Genomic DNA, 20,757 nt, shown 5'->3' with positions numbered 1-20,757 from the left:
TTTAGAAGAAACATACTAAAAAACACAAATAATGATTTAACACATGTAGGAAACAAGATTTATTGACTTATATTCTGTGTTACTTATTACAAGGATATCTTAAGAGTGCACATGGTGACATCTCCCTCTCTCGCTTGCTTACACACACATACACACAAACACACTTATAATGCAAGCTTCAGTCACAGCTCTGTATATGCAAAAAATGTACCATTAGAGTTCAGAAGAACCAATGAACATTTGCATATATATAATACTAGAATATTAATTAAAATAAGATTATAAAAAAGTTAATGATAGCTTATGGTAATTACTTCACAAAACCTGGATATTGACATAGCTGATTGATTCAAATTTGGATAGTGAAGTGGAATTTCATAGGTCTCTAAAAAGACGATCAAATCTAAATGGACTTTTGGGAAATATTTTAATTTGGTTCCAGCAAACTGTATGTCAAGTACTGCTGGCATGGAATGTAAGGTCAGATATATCAGTTCTAAGTACATAATGTAATCCAAGTGTTCTTTGATTCTGACCTCAGCTCACCGGCCAGCATAGTTTTTTCACAATAAGACAGATAATAGTAGAAGCAATTTGTCCTTCGTTGTAGGCAGAAATTTTCAATTTGGTTTAATTATTGTCAATTTTCAAAATGGTTTAAAAATAACATGCAGATTATATCTGTAAAGAACTCATGCTATCTAATCTGATATCCCTTTATGGCAAATCTTTTAGAATGTAACTGCAGATTGAGAAGATTAAGTGAATGTTAACTTAGTCATATCCATTAGTAACCATGATAGTTATGTTATCTCATTGATTTTGTAGACTAGATTCTGTAGAAAAGATGAGGCAACCTTTGTGCATCAGTGTTTTGATAATGCATGTCTTCCATGAGATGTGATGCAAGGATAATTAGACATACTGATGCTATCTATCTATATTTCACATACTGAAATATAAAATATGTACAGAAAATTTGTCCCAGCACCTATTATAAACCACTTGCTAACCTGTACAATTCTATCATACCTGCTCTCTTTCATTTGTCTACAAAACTTTGAAGCCTACATTCCCTCAAATCTATCTACATAATCAACATTCATATAAAATGATATTATCTTAGTGTTGCCTGCCTTACAATCTTAGAAATGGAGCTCTTGAATAAATTCTCATCCCCATCAATTCTTAACTAATGAAGTGTCTATCTTCATTAGTTACTCAGAGTGAATTTCCATCAAAGTAATATTCAACCAGGAAAGTGAGTCCAAAAGGCATACCTTTACATTTAACATTATAAGTTGTTCAGACCATCCTGATGGATTCTTCATCAGACATTCTTTATTGTCCTTCTCAACCTGCAAACAGACAACTGAAAGACAATATAATTAATAAAAATATGAACAAAATGGCTCAAGGTTCTGTGGTAAACCTCTACCTTAATATGCGCCTCTGCACACAACTTTGATACATATCACTTAGCTGCTTAACATGCCCAAAGCTATTTTTCAGTTCCATTTATAACAACCTTCAATGTGGTATTCTGTTAAATGTATTTGCATAATATTGCAATATATCATATTCTTTTATGTGGCATGTTGCTGATTAGTCAAAGCATAATCAGACAAAGCTAAAAAAGTGTTTATAAAGAATTGTATTTTTATCCACTTATTTCTGTACAGGGAGCCTAAACCAGTCTGCATCTATCCTAGTACCACTTGTGTAATGAAAATGCCATATAATTTTGTTCCACTTTTTTGGGTCCCTGCTTGTGTTGAAATCATGTTAAAACGATCATGTCAGGAACAATGGCAATTCTATTTCACATTCCCTAAACATGTGTTAATATCTAGAGGAAAGAAGACCTGTATTTACATTAAGTTCTTGCAACATCATTAATGTTTTAGACTTTGTTTCTCCACACCATAGTTTTTCTCTTTTTTCATCTCCATTCATTTCAGTCTACATCACAACCTTACTAATGAGGTGCAAAATATTATTATCATTAAAAAAAAAAAAAAAAAAAGCTACACAAAAGGTTATGAAGAAAGCAGTCGTGATTATTTCATCTTTGGTGAGAGGTAATTCTCGCCTTTCTCCACTGGTAAAGATTAGTCTAAATATATTATGAGCAGGACTTGACAAATTATGCAAAATCTTACTCCCCACTTCCATTTTTAACATGTTCCAATAAGTCATTAGGAGTTCTATAAAGTGATTAGTGATGTTATACCTGTTTTTTTTTTCTATTGGGTTGGTAAATAAGTTTGTTCGGTTTATGCATTAGTACAAGTTTACGTCGCTTCGCCTGCTGCTATTGTTGCGCTACCGTGCAATGCTATTGCGCAGTTAAAAGGCAACATTTCATATAACCTTTCAGTGAATTTTTGTTAGGCCTACTTCAGTTGCGTGTGTATAACCCGTGTATGTAACATATTTTTAGAAATGGAAGGAAATAACGTACATTACTGGCATATTTTGCTTTTTTATTTCAAAAAAGACAAACGAGCTGCAGAGGCCCATAAAAAAATATGCAGCGTATATGGGGATGGTGCCTTAACAGAAAGCATATGCCAAAAGTGGTTTGCCCAAATTCCATTCTGGAGATTTCGACCTCAGTGATGAGCCTCGTGCCCGACCAAGGTTGATTTGAGTATTGTGAAGGATATCGTCGACAAAAAATCCATCACAAACAGTGCGGGAGATTGCTGCAGTACTGAACATATCCCATACAAGCGTTTAAAACAATTTGCACAAGCTGGGATATTTTTCAAAATATCCCAGCTTGTTTCAAAACTCAATGTTTGGGTGCCGCATGAATTGACTGAGGCCAATATGACTAATTGCATATCCATCTGTGATTCGCTGTAATGTCGCCAGGAAAACAACCCATTTTTGAATAGGATGATTATGGGAGATGAAAAATGGGTCATGTACGATAACGTGGTATGTAAAACATCATGGAGGGACAAGAGCGAACCGCCGCAAACAACCTCAAAAGCAGGATTGTACGCAAAGAAGATCATGCTCTCTGTGTGGTGGGATTATAAAGGGGTTGTCCACTACGAGATGTTACCATCAGGCAGAACGATTGATTCAACTGTCTATTGCTCACAGTTAACGCGATTGGCCCGTGCAATTAGCACTAAACGTTCTGAATTGGCAAATCGGAAAGGAGTTGTCTTTCACCACGACAACCCCACACATCATTAACAACCAGGAGTAAATTGTTACGTCTTGGCTGGGATGTTGTGCTGCATCCTCCGTATTCACTGGACCTGGCACCTTTCGATTACCACTTATTCCGATCGTTGCAGAATTCTCTGAATGGGAAAACCTTCGCTAATGAAGAGGCTGTCAAAAGACACCTGGATCAGTTTTTCACCAGTAAACCTCAGGAGTTTTATGAACACGGCATAATGAAGTTGGTGGACAGATGGCAAGAGGTCATTGATAAAGAGGGTCAATATAAACTGACTAGTATGTATTATATATATTAAATAAAATGTGTTTCATTCTACTCTGAAAAACCGACCAAACTTATTTGCCAACCCAATAAAAAAAATTTTTTTTCTTTAAAAAATTATTTTTTTATTAAATAACAATATTCTATTTCTTAGTTAATTTTTGGTATTGAGACTGTGTGTTTTTAAACATGTAACAAGTTCAATAAAATAAACAGTATAACCCAACAAGTTTTGTAAGTTGTGGGGCTTACATCATGTTTATAATTATATCCAGGGCTCGATAAATTATGCAAAATCCTACTTGCTACAAAACATTTACTAGGTTCCTTAAAGATTATGCTGCCTAGATAGCATGTAGATCTGTGCAGTATGCAATCAGATTTAACTTTCCTATGGATCAAAGGCAATAAAAATACAATAACCAGCTGATGAATTTTCAAGAATGAAAACTTTGCAGGCTTTTTGTTAGAGCATTAGCAGATTAACTGTGACGGCTTTGTGATCAAATGGGCAGCTTTAATCAAATGGTCTCCTCTGAGACCATTTAAAAACAGTAAACTGTTCCACTTGGAAATTATGTATCAGAAACTGTCTTTCAATATTTTAACGTATTTATAAAATGTTCTATTTGGTCCAGTCTGCCTGCACACCACAGGTGAGTGGACGAACATATTTGTGAAGCCCTGAATATGAGCATATGATTAAGATACATCAAGCTATTTAATTCTGTTTTTATAATTCTGTTCAGAATTTGAAATTTTCTGATACTCTACACATTACCAATTATTACAGTTACTAAATGAAGGTTATCAGCAATTATGCATCTGACACCTCGGTTGCAAGCAAATATAAACTTAAGAGAAATGGCTTTAACAGAAATGATTATTTCTTAAATTATTCACAATTGTCTGTATGTTATTTTTATTTCTAAAATTATAGTAATATTATCAGGGCGTGGGGGAGCAGAAGTGGCAACTCTGTCTCACTTAAAACCTCACAAAGCCCAATGACAACTCGGTGACATGGCGAGTAGTGCCGCCATTAAATAAGCACCTGCTGGGGTCACTGCCCCTGACATTGGGAAGCAGCATTGTCAGTACCGACACAAGGTTGAAGCCAAATGATGACGGAAAAGCTTGTGATCAGAGATTTGCAGATGGCAATATGATTATATTGTGTATGTCTGTAATACTGCGGAGCAGAAAGCAAACGGAGAAACTACTGCTCTACCTTATCTCCAGAACAACCACCATGGCGAGCAAACCCTTACAATTGGCCCCAAGTTCCCGGCGTCCCTTAAATGGGACAGGGGTGTGAAGAATCTCAGGGCGCAAAATGATGTCCACTTTTAAAATTGCAACTTGGAATGTCAGAACTCTGTATGAAGCTGGCAAATTAAGAAATACCACAAGAGAAATGAAGAGGCTGGGCATCCAGATTTTGGGAATTTGCGAGACAAGATGGCCAGGATCTGGAAAGTGTCAACAAGATAATACAACAATGTATTACTCTGGGAATGATGAGAACAAACATCGACATGGTGTAGCTGTAATAGTAGATGAAGAAATCAATAAATCAGTACTAAATTGGATTCCATTTTCTGAAAGGATAATGCTGTTACAACTTAAGGGAAACCCCGTTAACATAAATATCATCCAAGCTTATGCATCCACAGCTGACAAAAGTGAAGAAGATGTTGAAGAGTTTTATGAACACCTAAAAGAGATTAAAAACCTAACAAAGAAACATGATATAGACATAGTGATGGGTGACTTCAATGCAAAAGTAGGAAGAGGGGGTGATGGAGAAATTGTTGGCGAACATGGCTTAGGCACCAGAAATGACAGAGGAGATCGCCTAGTCCAGTTCTGTCAGGAAGAAGCTCTAACAATAGCAAATACCTGGTTTAAACTTCCACCCAGAAGACTGTACACTTGGAAATCGCCTCAAGATAACCAACATAACATTGTTAGAAATCAAATTGATTATATACTGATAAATAAAAGATTCCACAGTACTATATAAAGAGTGCAAAGACTTATCCTGGAGCAGATATCTCATCAGACCACAATCCCATAGTTGCAGAAGTACATCTCAGATTAAAATCAGCTAAAAAATCACAAAAGAAGAAAAAGAAAATTGATGTAGAAAAACTGAAATACCCGAACATAAATAAAAATGCCAAGACACAGCTTAACCTGCGATTACAACAGATTAACATAGAAGAAAATAAAAGTGTGGAATCTCTTTGGAATAGCTTAAAGAATGCCATCGTAACAACAAGTATTGAAGAAGTAGGTTATGTGAATAATATAAAACAACAGGAATGGATGACAGATGAGATTCTTTCTCTTATTGATACAAGAAGAATGTACAAAAACAAAGACCTAGCCAGGTATACAGAAACACATAACATCATCAAGAAAAAAATAAAAGCCAAGGAAAATTGGATGAAAAATTTATGTACTGAAATTGAACTGCTTCAGAAGAAACATGATAATTTCAATCTGTATAAGAAAATCAACGAAATTTCCGGAAAACTGAGGAAAAAGCAAATAGTGTCTCTAAGAGACGAAAATGGAAAAATAGTTCTAGAAGAAGAGAATAAAGCACAGATTTGGATAAAATATGTAACAGAACTTTTCAATGATACTAGACAGAAGCCTATAAATATAAAAGATAACATTCAAGGACCAGCAATCATGAAATGCGAAATAGAGAATGCTATACGAACAAGTAAAACAGGAAAAGCCAGTGAACCAGATGGCGTGCAAACAGAATTTTTAAAATTAATAGAACCGGATAACATCAAACTTCTTGAAAAACTATTTAATGAAATATATGAAAGTGATGAATTTCCATCAGATTGGCTCAAATCTACATTTATAACTCTCCCAAAGAAACCCAAAGCGAATTCCTGTGGTGACTTCCGACTTATTAGTCTAATGAGCCAAACATTAAAAATATTTTTGAAAGTAATTCAGAATCGCATTTATAGAAAAAGTGAAGAAACTCTAAGTGAAACACAATTCGGCTTTCGGAATAGTTTTGGTACTAGAGAGGCCCTTTTCTGTACCCAAATATTGATACAAAAATGCATAGAAAAACAGAAATCTGTCTTTATGTGTTTCATAGATTTTGAAAAAGCATTCGACAAAGTCAGACACACTAACTTAATAGAAGTCCTTCAACAAATAAGGCTAGACGAACAAGACATAAGACTAATAACAAATCTGTATTGGAATCAGTCAGCTACCGTTCAATTAGACAACATTACCACCAGTGATATTAACATCAAAAGAGGAGTGAGACAAGGATGTGTGCTCTCACCACTCCTGTTCAACATATACGCAGAGGTAATCTCTAAAAGAGCATTGGAAGAATGTCCAGAGGGAATCACAATAAATGGAAAGATTGTTAACAACCTACGATATGCAGATGACACCGTGCTAATTGCAGATAACATTATGGATCTCCAAAAACTCATTGACAGAGTATACATAGAAAGCCAAAGAATGGGAATAAATATAAACATCAACAAGACAAAATACATGATCATCAGCAAACATCCAGCCTCATCAATGAAACTGACACTCAATGGGAAAAATACTGATCAAGTGTCAAGATATAAATATCTTGGTAGTTGGCTTAATGAACGGTGGGATCCAGAAATAGATATAAAGACAAGGATTGAAGTTGCACGGCAGTCCTTCATGAAAATGAGAACACTATTCTGCAATAAAGACCTAAACATGGAAGTCAGATGCCGAATGCTGAAATGTTATGTGTGGTCTATTCTGCTCTATGGAGTTGAAACATGGACATTGAAGGCGACAACCATCAAGAAAATCGAAGCCTTTGAGATGTGGCTATACAGAAGAATGCTAACGATATCATGGACAGAAAAAATTACCAATGAAGAGGTCTTAAAATCCATTGGCAAAGCTAAACATCTTGTACAAATAATCAAGAAACGAAAAATATCATATCTTGGCCACATCATGAGAAACAGCAAATACCAACTTCTACAAACTATTTTGGTAGGAAGAATTGATGGCAAAGGAACTAGAGGAAGAAAAAGAATACCATGGTTTGACAACATCAAGACGTGGACAGGAAAGTGCAGTGCACAACTGCTCAGATTAGCACAAGACCGCAGTTTGTTCGCCAAGATGGTCGCTGACCTTCGATAGAAGATAGCACAATAAGAAGAAGAATAGTAATATTAAAATAAATTTGTATGACAAACTTCGACCAAATACATACACACTTTTTTTTCCCCTAAAAAAAAAAAAAAAAAAGATTGTTTAAAAAATTAGTTCTTATTAAATAAAGATATTTCTCAGTTAATTTTTGGTATTGAGACCACGTGTTTCTAAACATATTAACAAATTCAATAAAATGAACAATATAATCCAATCCATCCACCCACACATTTAAATAATCTTCAGTTATTATATGAATATTATGTATTATCAAAACAACGTGTCCGCACGGTTAGCCGTGCTGACACATTGTTTCCATTCCAGGAAACAACGTTGTTCAATTCCACGTGGGAGTTGTTCAATTCCCCATTGGAGTTGGAACAAATGACACGTTGTTCAATTCCAGTTGGAGACGTGAGGAGAGCTCAAGGATCTTCCTCAGCCATAGCCAAGTTAACCGGTCTTGGGCATGGACAGTAGGGTTCCCCCCCCCCATTTATTCTGGGGTTTTTCATCCCGCAAACAGGCAAACCGGACCTGTGAACACACAGGATACAGCCATAGGACACAGCACGGCAAGGAAGGCAATGGGAAACCACCTTGCTCATAGTCACTTCCCTAGTATGGTAGCATAGCTGCCCCTACCATCCATAAGGATGAAAGGAAATCATTCCATCAAAACAACAACAAAAATCACTAAAATAGAAGCTCCAAGTCCAAAGTATTATAGATTTTGAACTGTGTACCTGTATCTGGAGAAAAAAAAAACTGCATATGTTCACAGTTTAGAAGGTGAAAATGAAATACTTCACTATTTCATTTCCACTTTATTTCCTCTTAAATGATAAGTATCAGATGATTTATTCAAGAGGTAGTGATCAGGGAAAGAAAGGAGTATTCAACACTAATAATGCACTTTTGCAATGGGAAGCAGTTTCAAAATAAGAAATTGGAAAATGCAACTTATATGTGCCTACTGTTTAATAGAAGATGATAGGTGAAGTAAAGGAATTCTTTGAGTTACTCTAGGACAACTGCCTCGAACTCATGAATAGCAAAGCAAGAATTGATTTTCAAATAAGAAATTAGAAAGTGCAACTTACTTGTACCTATGGTTTAACTGAAGATGTCAGTAGTGAAGAAGAAAGGAAATTCTTTAAGTAACTGGAGATGGCAACTTTAGATTAAATATATATATTTAATCTAAATATTCTCAGAATTCTTTGAGTTACTCTAGGACAACTGCCTCAAACTCATGAATAGCAAAGCAAGAATTGATTTTCAAATAAGAAATTAGAAAGTGCAACTTACTTGTACCTATGGTTTAACTGAAGATGTCAGTAGTGAAGAAGAAAGGAAATTCTTTAAGTAACTGGAGATGGCAACTTTAGATTATATATATATATATATATATATATATATATATATATATAAGAAAAACTAATTCTTGTTGAACAAATAAACAGCCTGGAATTGATTCACAGTTCTATAGAACTGTAATGAGAAAATTTGGAGAAAGAAGCAGAGCTAATAATAACAATAAAGAGCTCTTCAGAAAATGGTCTCCTTATTGCTGACACTATGTTCCAATAGATGGATGGGCATAAATTCACATGGAGAGAATACACAAAACAAGAAAGTCTTAGTGATTATATTCCTGATTATATCACCGGCCTGGTTGGCCAAATGGTTAGCGTATCCATTCTCCAGCAAAAAGGCTGCAGGCTCGAATCCCACCGAGGGCATGGATGTTTGCAATTGTCTGTGAAACTACTGGTGGTGGTGGGCAGTAAATAGCATTGGTGTAGATGATGCAGTGGAGACAGAGTTGTATAGTAGGTGTTCCCCTCAATGAGTCTTTACACTTCCTGGAATTGTTAAGTAATAATAAATAATAATTAAGTTAGTGATGTCTTCAGACTGGTTTAGGATATAAGAGTATACAAGGAATTTGAAATAGGAAGCAATCACCATCTAGTTTTGAGCTGTATAAAAATTAACATCTCAACAAATTAGAAAAATATGTATAAGTTTTTAAAAGGATTCAATGTTGAACAGTATTTTGATGTTAAATGTAGACTCAGTTATGCAAATATTATTTTGAGAAAACAAATTAAAGAGTTTGAAAATAAGAATAAAACTTTAGACACTTAGTGAAAAAATAAAAACTCTGATTGATTTAAGCTAGTGAAACATGATGTTTAAAAGGTTAACAAAATAAGTGCCTGATATCAGAATGGTAGAAAAAGACCAAAGGAGTGAAGCATTTCAGCTATTTAGACACAATTTTTAGTGAAGTTGACAAAATAAATATGGGAATTGACAACAGAATAAGCAAAACTGGTATGGTAGGGAGCCAAATGAATAATTTCATATAGAATAAAAGAAATGAATCAAAACACTGGCTGGTTTGAACACCATAGAGACAGTATTCAAATCAGTTTTAACTTATGTATTGGGTTAGAAATAAATCATCAAAACTTGATACTACAGATGTGAGAATTGTGAGAAAAATTAGGGGAACAGATGAATTTAAAGGCAGAACCATATTACAAGTGAAGTTATCATGAAGGAACTTGAAATTGTTAACATTCAGGAATGAATGTGTGAACAGAGCTAATCTCAGATTATGTGGTCAACTGAATAGAATGGAAGAGGAAAGTTTAATAACACAAATGTTTGATGACAGGATGGATCTAGATCTAGGTGTCTTGATGCAGACAGAAGTGCCTCAGAAGACCAAAATATATTATTATTACTGCACGGACACCTCCATGGAGTCCTAAGACTCATCATGGGAGACCCAAACCATTCTCCTAATATTGTGTTGAACATTCTTCTCCTTGAAACAATTAACAGACAAAGCACTCACCACTGACCCAGACAGCCATTTCATTCATTCACCACTCTCCAAGCAAAAAATCTAGTCCTCATGCCCTCACCAACCACATTCTAACCCAACTTCCAGGAATGATCTCTTGTTCTGCCTCCACTAGCTAATTGCTGAAACAATTCCCCTGCATCAATCCTATAAAATCCTTTAAGTAACTTAAATGTTTCTATCATATCCCCCCCCCCTCTCTTTTCACCTATTAACCAACTTGAACAGGGTCCTGCTCAAGAAGTATATTACGATCTCCAACAAAAGTCAGTGATATTGTGAATAAGGAACACAGAAGGTATAGGATTAATCTTAGAAGGGAATTTTACATAGGCACATGGAATGTTCAGGGTCTACAAAGAGATGGATTGGTATAAAATTGACATCCTGGGAATTACAGAGACCAGATGGAATGGAGAAGGTCACTTCAAAAGACAGGATGGTAAGTTAGCTGTTTACTCAGGAGGTGACTCAAAGCATTATGGGGTAGCTCTGACACTGAGGACAGTTCAGGCAAGAATCCTTCTTGGTTATAACCCCATTAATGATAGGATATTTTCTATTAGACTTAAGGCTCGTCCTACCAATGTATCAATCGTGGTAGTTTATGCACCCCACACAAATAGGCCTGATGAAGAGGAGAATTTAAAAATTTTACAGACCGTTTTGGACTGCCTACCATGGAGAGAGAGACATACTTTACATCTTAGGAGGCTTTAAATGCAAAAGTGGGAAAGAGTATGAGAGTTAGGCCAGAGTGTGGCATGTTTGGTCTGGGTGAGCGTAACACCCATGGTGAGACTGTTGGAATTTGCTCATGCTAACAGATTAGTTATTACCAATACCTGCTTCCAGAAATACCCACAATGGACCTATACTAGGATATCTAATACTGATAGGTCAAGGCACTAGATTGATTACATCCTGGCTCTTCAGCAGTGGAAGACAAGCATCTCTGATGTGCATACTTGTGCTGGAGCAGATTGTGGTATAGACTATCAGCTAGTAAGAGCCAAAGTAAGACTAAGTTTCCGAAAACTTCCAAGTCAGGCACATCCCACTACACTGGATGTTAGAGTAATTCCTAGTGGATTCACAGAAGAAACATCAACTCAGTTGGATGATTTTTTGGAGACCAATGCTCCTAGGAGACCTCACCAGAAATGCTTTGGGAAGGAGTCAAGATCATAATACAGGATACAGCCAAGAAGTATTCTGGTCCAATAAGAAGACCAAGAGACCCATGGATATTAGATTCAACATGGGAACTAATCAAAAAGAAGGTGGTAGGAAAAAGAAAGAGACACAGGGACTGAAGAATATAGTGATACCTCGGCTAATGAGTGACCCTGCTAACAAAATTTTCGGCTAACGAAGATTTTTTTCGCTGTTTTTCGAACTCGGCTAACGAATATGGATTCGGCTAACAAATGTTTTAGTGGATGTGCGCGCTAACATAAAGCAGCAAACATGAACGGTCGGCCCTTCCAGGAGCTTATCTTTTCCATCTGCATGTGTATGATAAAGAAATGAGCTGACCACATCACATAGGGGAGACCCACCAACCCTACTGGGTTGTTTACATTCAAGACAGCGAGAAGTGAGACACCTCATACCAGTGTCAGTACAGTGCATGCTCGGTGTGGCTGTGCATGCGAGAGGTAAGTGTGATAGTATTTATTCTTTACTTGGCTAAATTCTAATGTGGGGGATTAATTTATAATTAGTAAATTCTATTCTTATCTAATTAAATAAATAATATGCTATATGTCATATTTCTTTTATATTTTTCAGAAAAAAATTTTTCTTGACAATGGGCCCAAAAAAAGTAAGCGACAAACCCAAAGGAAGCAGAAAGTTGCTCACAATTGAGCAAAAGAAAGAAATAATTTCAGCATATGAAAGAGGAGTCAGAATTGTGGATTTAGCAGTCAAGCATGGCATAGCATCATCATCAATAGCTACAATTTTGAAGGAGGAGGAGATTAAGGCAGCTTCAGTTGCAGCTGGTGTGAAGACCTTGGCCTCTCAATCCCAAAGAAGTTCTGTGAATGGAAAAGCTTCTGATGATCTGGATAAATGAGCGTCAAATGGCTGGTGATACTATGACTCAAGAGATGATCTACAGCAAAGCCAGAATGATTTATGAAAATTTGAAGAAAAATGTGGCAGGACACAGTACAGCATAGGCAGAGGAAGAATTCAAAGGAAGCAGAGGATGGTTTGAGAAATTCAAGAGAAGGTCAGGGATCCATAGTGTAATTAGACATGGAGAAGGAGCAAGTGCAAATAAAGAGGAGGCCGAGAAGTTGGTTAGAGAATTTCAGGAGTGGACCATTATTCATGGATACAAGCTAGAACAAGTGTTTAATTGTGACGAAACTGGGTTGTTCTGGAAGCAAATGCCCAAAAGAACTTTCATCACAAAAGAAGAGAAGTGTATGCCAGGGTACAAACCTATGAAAGATAGAATAACTCTTTTATTTTGTGCTAATGCAAATGGTGATCTCAAAATTAAACCAATGTTGATCTACCACTGTTGGATTGTGATAGAGTGGAATTTTAGGAACTCCTATCTTATCACAATCTAACATGCATTTCCAAACAAAAAATGAATATAAATATAGTGATTGCCTCTGAGTATAAAATTATTGCTATGTAAATATATCAAGCAAATTTTACTATGAGAAATTAAATAAGTGTGTATTTAGTACCACTCACAAATGAGTTAAAATCAATAATGGAAGTGTAAACCTTTAGCAGAGTTTTATAAAATAATATGTATTAATAGATATAGAATGTTAGCACAAATTCAACATGAGGAGGGGGGGAGTGAAGTTCAAAGGTCACGGAGCAGTGACGCGAGGGAGCAGCTCGCTCCAAGCAAACAGCATGACGTCAGCGCATGTGCGATAGCGGAGAAGGCTGGACGCCATGATGTAAGACCACATGAGTGTGTTGGCTGGACATCGCGAAATGCGAGAAACGCCGAGAAAAAAGAGGGAAATATAAGGGTCATGCACCCCTGAAAAAAGGCTTTTTGTTCCTGGATCTCCTAGTGTTCGTCTCACGGTGGTGAAGGGTGGCAGTGCCTCCATACCGGAGGATTCCGATAAAGGCAGCAGCAGAACTCAGCGGTCGTATCTCCTCAGAAGAAATAAGCCAGGCAGTCCATAGAAAGCCAGATTGAAGCACGTGGACATTAAGGAGAGGCAGATTCCGGTAGACCATTGACGCGATACAGAACCAAAGGGCAGATAAGTAGACTTTATTTGTATTTCACTGAATGTGAATGAGAGATTTGTGCCACGTTGATAAAGCAGAAAAGGGAACATTAATGATATTGATTAAGACTGTGTTGCTATTGTTTAGAGGGGGTTGCATTAAATCTTATTATCTACCACTGTGATAAAGTTCCTTAATATGTTATAAGAAGTTACGAATATGTCTAGAGTGAGGAATTGCTAATTTATAAAGCAATTGTAAAAGATATAAATGCTATCTTGTGTGGTTTGACAGAACTACTGAGAAATAGAAAGACTGTGATAATCATGCATGATTAAGGTATTTAAGAGAAATAAGATTCTTATTCTAGAGAATTACAGTATATTCAGTTATAAGTATATTTGTAGTATTATAATATTTTAACTCTATCCTGACTGTCAGGAACTCCCTTAAGATGGGAATTAAGCTAATAGTATTGAATGTACATATTTTTGATATATAATAAACCTTGCTTTTGTATCTAACTAAGACTATCTGTGATTTCTGGAATCCGATGCACCTCTTATAAAAATAATACGAACCTATGCAGAAGACTAGAGAAAAGTAAAGTTTGGCCACATCTGCAAAGTTGCTATGTATCATTTAAGTACTGTCCTGAGACTTTCATTCTACTTTCCATTCTCCGTCTAATTGAGTAGCTGTTCATCTCAGCCTTTGGTGAGTTTTTGCCCTTTTATAGTGTGCTTTTTACTATTTTATAAAACATCTTTAAATAGAAGGCAGCATCCAGAACGAATTAAACAAATTTCTATAGAAACCTACGAGAAATCAAGTTTCGGCTAACGAATGTGATTCCGGAACGAATTATCTTCGTTAGCCGAGATATCACTGTATAAGAGATTACATAGAAAATGTCAGAAGAGCCATCAAGCAGGACAAGGAAAAGTTTTATACTAATGAATGTGAAGAGATAGAGTTCCAAGATGAGGATGTACAATTATAAAAGGATGTTTTATTTAGTTTGTGACCTAAAGCACAAGTTTAAGCTCAAATTGAATGTCATCAGAGACAGGAATGGAAAATTACTAACAGAAGAATTGGAAATCAAAAACAGATGGAAAGAATACTGTGAGGAACTGTACAATACAGTGGATAAAGAAAATTTGGAAGCGCCCTCTCACCAGGAAAATTCCGATTTGGAACCTCCTCCACTTAGGCATGAAGTTGAAACAGCAGTAAGAACCCAGGTGCAGATGGAATCCCAGCAGAGTTAATTAAGACCACAGGGAATGAAGGGTTAAGTGTTTCATTAGATTGATTATAGGGATATGGGAGACAGGATCATGGCCTAGAGACAGAAAGAAGTTGGTTTTCATACCACTACATAAAGGAGATACAAAAGGATTACAAGAACTATAGAGCTCTTAGTTTAATATCTCATGCAAGCAAGATTTTATTGAAGATCATGCTAAATAGGATTGAGGCACAGATGCCTGAGGAACAAGCAGGTTTTAGGAAAGGTAAGAGCACCAGAGATCAGATACTTTGCCTTAGACAGATTACAGTAATGTGTTTCTTAGACTACTCTAAAGATTTTGACTGTGTTTTGAGCATGTGAAACTATGAGAAGTAATGAAAAGAATGAGTTTTCCTCAATGCACTATCAGGTTGATAGCCAACTTATACAAGGAGAAAGAAGTCAAGATAAGAACATCTCTTGGATTAACTGACTGGCTTCAGGTTGGAAAGGGAGTTAGGCAAGGATGTTTATTTTCTCCTCACTTGTTTAGTATATATGCTGAGGACATCATGAATGATGAAGCATTGGATGAGCTCAAGACAAGAATTAGAATAGGTGGTAGACTGTTCAGTAATCTGAGGCATGCTGATGATACCATATTCCTCTGTAATGACAAGGAAGAACTAAGACAAATTCTTGATAAAGTTAGCAAGATCAGTAATAACAGAGGACTTCAATTCAATCCTTGCAAGATAAAGATTATGGTGCACAAAGGAAATACAAACAGGGAAACTACTGAGAAACAAGTGTACCTTAATGGAGAAAGAATTGAGGAAGTCAGCAAGTTAGAGTACTTGGGATCCATTATTAATGTGAAGAATTGCTGTTCAGAAGATGTCAGAAGAAGATTAGGAATGGCTAAAACAACAGTCAGAGACTAAATGCAACTTATGGATGTGAGACTTGGAATCTAAAGAAGTGAGATAAGAAAAGGATGGCTGCTTTTGAGATGTGGTGCTACAGAAAGCTGTTGAAGATATCATATATTGAAAGGTGTACATGAATGGGTGTTAGAAAGGATCAGTAGAACTTTAAGACTCCTTAAGGATATTGACAGAAGTAAGTTAAAATATTTTGGACACATTGAAAGGATGTAAGGAGGATTTTCTCAGAACAGTAACAGAAGTAAAGTTCCTGGAAAAAAGGAAGAGATAGACTGTCAATGAGATTGATGAATGGTGTGAGCCTAATTTTTTGCTGTGAGTGTGTGCAGAAATTTGCATGTGTGCAAAACTTGCCTTCTTTTGAAAAGTATGTGCACCCCCATACTGATCATTTAAGCAAAAAAGTTAAAAGATTTTAGTTCACTCTTTGCCTTCTGGTGTCAATGGGACGCCAGCCAGGTCACTCCAACTCCCCACAGTGTTCCCACACACGGCAGTAGCCTCCCCAGTAAACAGTTGGAAATCACGATTCACAAGCCTTGCGCAGGACTCGATCCGGGGACTTCGCGCATGCGAGGCCAACACGATACCGACTGTACTAGATAGGATTCTAAGTGTGTATTATTACCATCACTAAGTAAGTTGTGCGACATCAATCACAGAGCTAACATAAATATTTTATAATTATTTAATATTGATCTGATTAGAAGTAAGAAATAAAGTAAAAAAAAAGATAACACTAGTGACTGATTGCCTTTAATTAAATTTTCTAACTTTGCAAATAACTATAAACAAACATTCCCATTACTAATTCTCACCTTGTTAAACATTCATAATAAGTCCGTTACTAATTCTCATCTTGTTTAGTTCTAGCGTCTATCTCTTTATTTTTTCTCGCTTCTGTCTTTGGCATTCACCCACTCTTTATACACACTATCTAAATTAATTGAATTTCTATATAATTGGTAACTTTTCACTCTCATTAGCATATCCAAATGACATTCTCCTAAACGGTTTCTAAGTTGGTTTTTTATTTGATTCATTAGACTAAAACCTTACTCACAGTCTGCACTAGATGCAAGGAAGGTTCCTCCAATATCCATCAACTTTGCAAAATCACAAAACTGCTCATTTTGAAGAGCAAATACAACCACTTGTGTAAAATTTGATATCATTTTGCATTTAATTTTTTCTTGTACAGAAAATTCGAAATCATTAAACTGGCTGTTTATTTCTGTAGTATCATCCAGAAAATCATGATATTTAAGACAAAGGGCATTAACATGTTCACTACTAAATGAGAAATCACAAAGTGAAATAGAGGAGATATCAAACACTGATATCTCCTCTATTTCTTGTATCTCATTCTCAGGGAATCTGTCCTCTAAATGTGCACATAAACAATTTATAAAATTTAACAGGGGCCAAGTATCTACTGGTTCAGTCTCTTCTTGTTTAAGTAAAGCATTTACTCTGTCACTCCAGCAAGTGTCACCCTCTAAATACTGATTCCTTATTACTTAAATTAAGGGGATATTAAATCCCACATAGTTTTAAAACTGAATAAGAAACTCAAAGATTGGAATCAGAGAGTTTCTTGCCGAATATAGTAAACTATAAAGTATCGGCGACACTAGCATTGAGTATATAAGTTCTTTTCGCTATACACTTTGGTATTAGGTCTAGCTACTCACTGATGAAGCCTCAAAAAAGGCTGAAACCGGTCTGGGTAGTGACCTCCCACCATAATGTAATAACAGCATACATTTCCTAGGAAATGTGTTTTTACATTATGGAAAATACCTAAGAATAGCGATCTGAACTTCCCCCACCTTTGCAACGAGTCGTCCAGTATTGTACTATGTACTAGGATCACTTGCATTTGCTAACACTAGTGTCGCCGATACCTTATAGTTTACTATATTCGGCAAGAAACTCTCTGATTCCAATCTTTGAGTTTCTTATTCGGCTTTAAAACTATGTGGGATTTAATATCCCCTTAATTTAAGTAATGTTTTCATTGCCGAAATGAAGCTTATTAGCTCTTTATATTTAAGTAACTTAATGGTTGCACCTGTTTTAGATACTCGTTTGCAGAGTATATAAGTTCTTTTCGCTATACACTTTGGTATTAGGTCTAGCTACTCACTCATGAAGCCTCAAAAAAGGCTGAAACCGGTCTGGGTAGTGACCTCCCTCCATAATGTAATAATAGCATACATTTCCTAGGAAATGTGTTTTTACATTATGGAAAATACCTAAGAATAGCGATCTGAACTTCCCCCACCTTTGCAACGAGTCATCCGGTATTGTACTACGTACTAGGATCACTTGCATTTGCTAACGCTAGTTTCCCCGATACCTTATAGTTTACTATATTCGGCAAGAAACTCTCTGATTCCAATCTTTGAGTTTCTTATTCGGTTTTAAAACTATGTGGGATTTAATATCCCCTTAATTTAAGTAATGTTTTCATTGCCGAAATGAAGCTTATTAGCTCTTTATATTTAAGTAACTGACTCCTTATTTTGTTAATCTTCTCTCTGGCAAAATGATGACTGTCTAGTGGTGTAAAGTTACTCCTTTGTAAGATTTTGCACAGGGAAGCCATTTCTTCAAAAACATCACTTAAAACATTAACAGCTACTTTGAATGTCACGTTTGTTAATTTATTGTGACAATAATTAACCACGGGATCATTTGATTTGTCTTTTTCAAAATATGTGATCAGTCCCTCATAGTTTCTTATTATTGCCTGTAATGCAAAATGTCTGGATAGTCACCGCACTTCATTGAGTGGTCTGAAGGCAATAGCTTAATTTTCAGACGCTTCGACAATTTCTTTAAATTCATGTCTTTTCACTCTGGAACGAGAAAAGAGTGTGTACACTGTTCTCATTAATGTATCAATATCTCTGATTAGTTTAATTTCCTTTCACGTATCACAGATCCCCACGGTGAGCTACACAGTATTGCTGGACAAGATGTGGAACTTCTAATTTAAGTTTTGCAGCAACAACATTAACCTTGCCCAGCATCACTGTGGCTCCATCAGAGGTAAACATCACCATTTTTTGGAGATCAAGTTTCTTTTCTTGATAAAACTGTTTAATAGCTAACACAATGGAGGAGGCATCACATGCCTGCAACTGAATTATTCTGCCAAAATATGTTTTATATTCATTACAATCTTTAGGTCTAAACTTAAAATAGAGAATGAGACATTTGTTAACAGTTATATCAGTGCTTTCATCAATGGTTAAGGTGTGGAAATTTGCAGATGCAATTTGCTCAAACATGTCATTTTCAACAATTAAATTGATTGTTTCCAGAAATTCAAATGCATAATTTCTGCTTTGCCAGCTGTCTGGGAGTTGAACATACTTTTCCATATGTTCATTAATATGTTGAACCAAAAGTAAAGAGTTATTCATCTTAACAACTAACAAGACACTGTCAATGGGAACTTTAATCTGCTCTGGGTTCGATCGTTTTCTCTCTCGGTCATCTGAACTTTCACGTAGCATACGCAGTACTCCTGTAGCTGGCAATGAACAATTTTGTTGCCTAAGTTTGTGTCCACCATCCAGATGTATTTTACTTGTCAAATGGCATTTCAAAAAGTCCAACTTCCAAGTGACATCAAACTTCTTCCTATTAGCAAAATCCCCAGCAACCTTTGCATCACGACAATAAATACAAACAACACTAATTGTAGCATCATACATAAATATTTCACGCAGCTGAATGTTTATCAACTCACGAGCTTTTGGCGTAGCAGTTTTCACTATTTCATCCAGCCATTCACTTTTAAAGCAGCTAGCAGTTCGTTTTCACTTCACACCTTTTGCTTCCTTTGAATTTGACATGTTGCATCAGTTTTTTGCAATTTTGTTATTTGAAGAATGTTTTTTATTGTTTTTATAAATTTACAAATATACACTATTCACTGAATAACTTGGCAAGGCAAAAGCTGAACCAACACTAAACATTGCCGAGGGCAAAACAAGAGCTAAAAGATATGCCTAGAGGCTAGATTTAATTAACTTGGTTGTATCTCAATGCGTGTACACAAATGTTATTATTTAGTCTACTATTTTAAAATTCCTTTTAAAAATTAGAGAATTGAAACGCTACAATATTTTTAATTGTACTATAATTTAAGTTTTTAAAAGTATTTAATTATTTTTATTAAAATTATGAAACCATTGTTTTAATTCTTCATTATCTTGAACTAATTTGATCAGCCAAATCACGTTTGGGAATTTTCCATGAGTCAGGAAATGTAAACAAACTGCGCGCCATTTTATATGCTACTTAAAAATTACACATTTAAGCCACACCTCTTTCACTTTGGCATCAAATCGCTAGCCTCAAATAGGGTTACTGTTAATAATTTATAAGTTTTGTGCAACTTCGAGAATGTAATAAAAAATGCGAGATTATAGGCTTGAGCGTTGCCAAGTTACCGTATTTTTTAAAGAATTTATAGGGTAATGTTTAGGTGGAACTTCTTTAATTAATAAATTTTAATTTCATCTTAAAAATCTAGTGTGCGCATATTTTTGCTTTGTGCGCTAGTTGTAAAACGTGTGTGTGTGCACATGCGTACAGCTTAGAGGGAACGTTGGGTGTGAGTGGACTGACTGATCTTCAGAGAGTTGAAGCCTGCAGAAAAGCATACAACAGGACTACATGGCAAGGACTAGTGTGGCACATCACCAATTGGAGTGACTATATGGCATCTGTGGATGCCCAAAGAATAGATGATGATCCTCATAGGAAGAATTCCCCA

At 35.9% G+C, this 20,757-nt stretch overlaps 1 protein-coding gene across 6 annotated transcripts in view; it reads right to left on the bottom strand.

Annotated features, from left to right (window-relative positions):
- Positions 1 to 20,757, bottom strand: part of LOC150095587 (integrator complex subunit 12-like) — a 274,079-nt gene that overhangs the window by 143,901 nt on the left and 109,421 nt on the right. The gene's annotated exons all lie outside the window — the stretch shown is intronic.

The sequence above is a fragment of the Typopeltis vanoorti genome, chromosome 20 (assembly GCF_054136105.1).
Source record: "Typopeltis vanoorti isolate ZY-2024b chromosome 20, IOZ_Tvanoo_1.0, whole genome shotgun sequence".
NCBI classification, from domain to species: Eukaryota; Metazoa; Arthropoda; class Arachnida; order Uropygi; family Thelyphonidae; genus Typopeltis; species Typopeltis vanoorti.
This window is presented reverse-complemented; position numbering and strand designations above follow the sequence as displayed.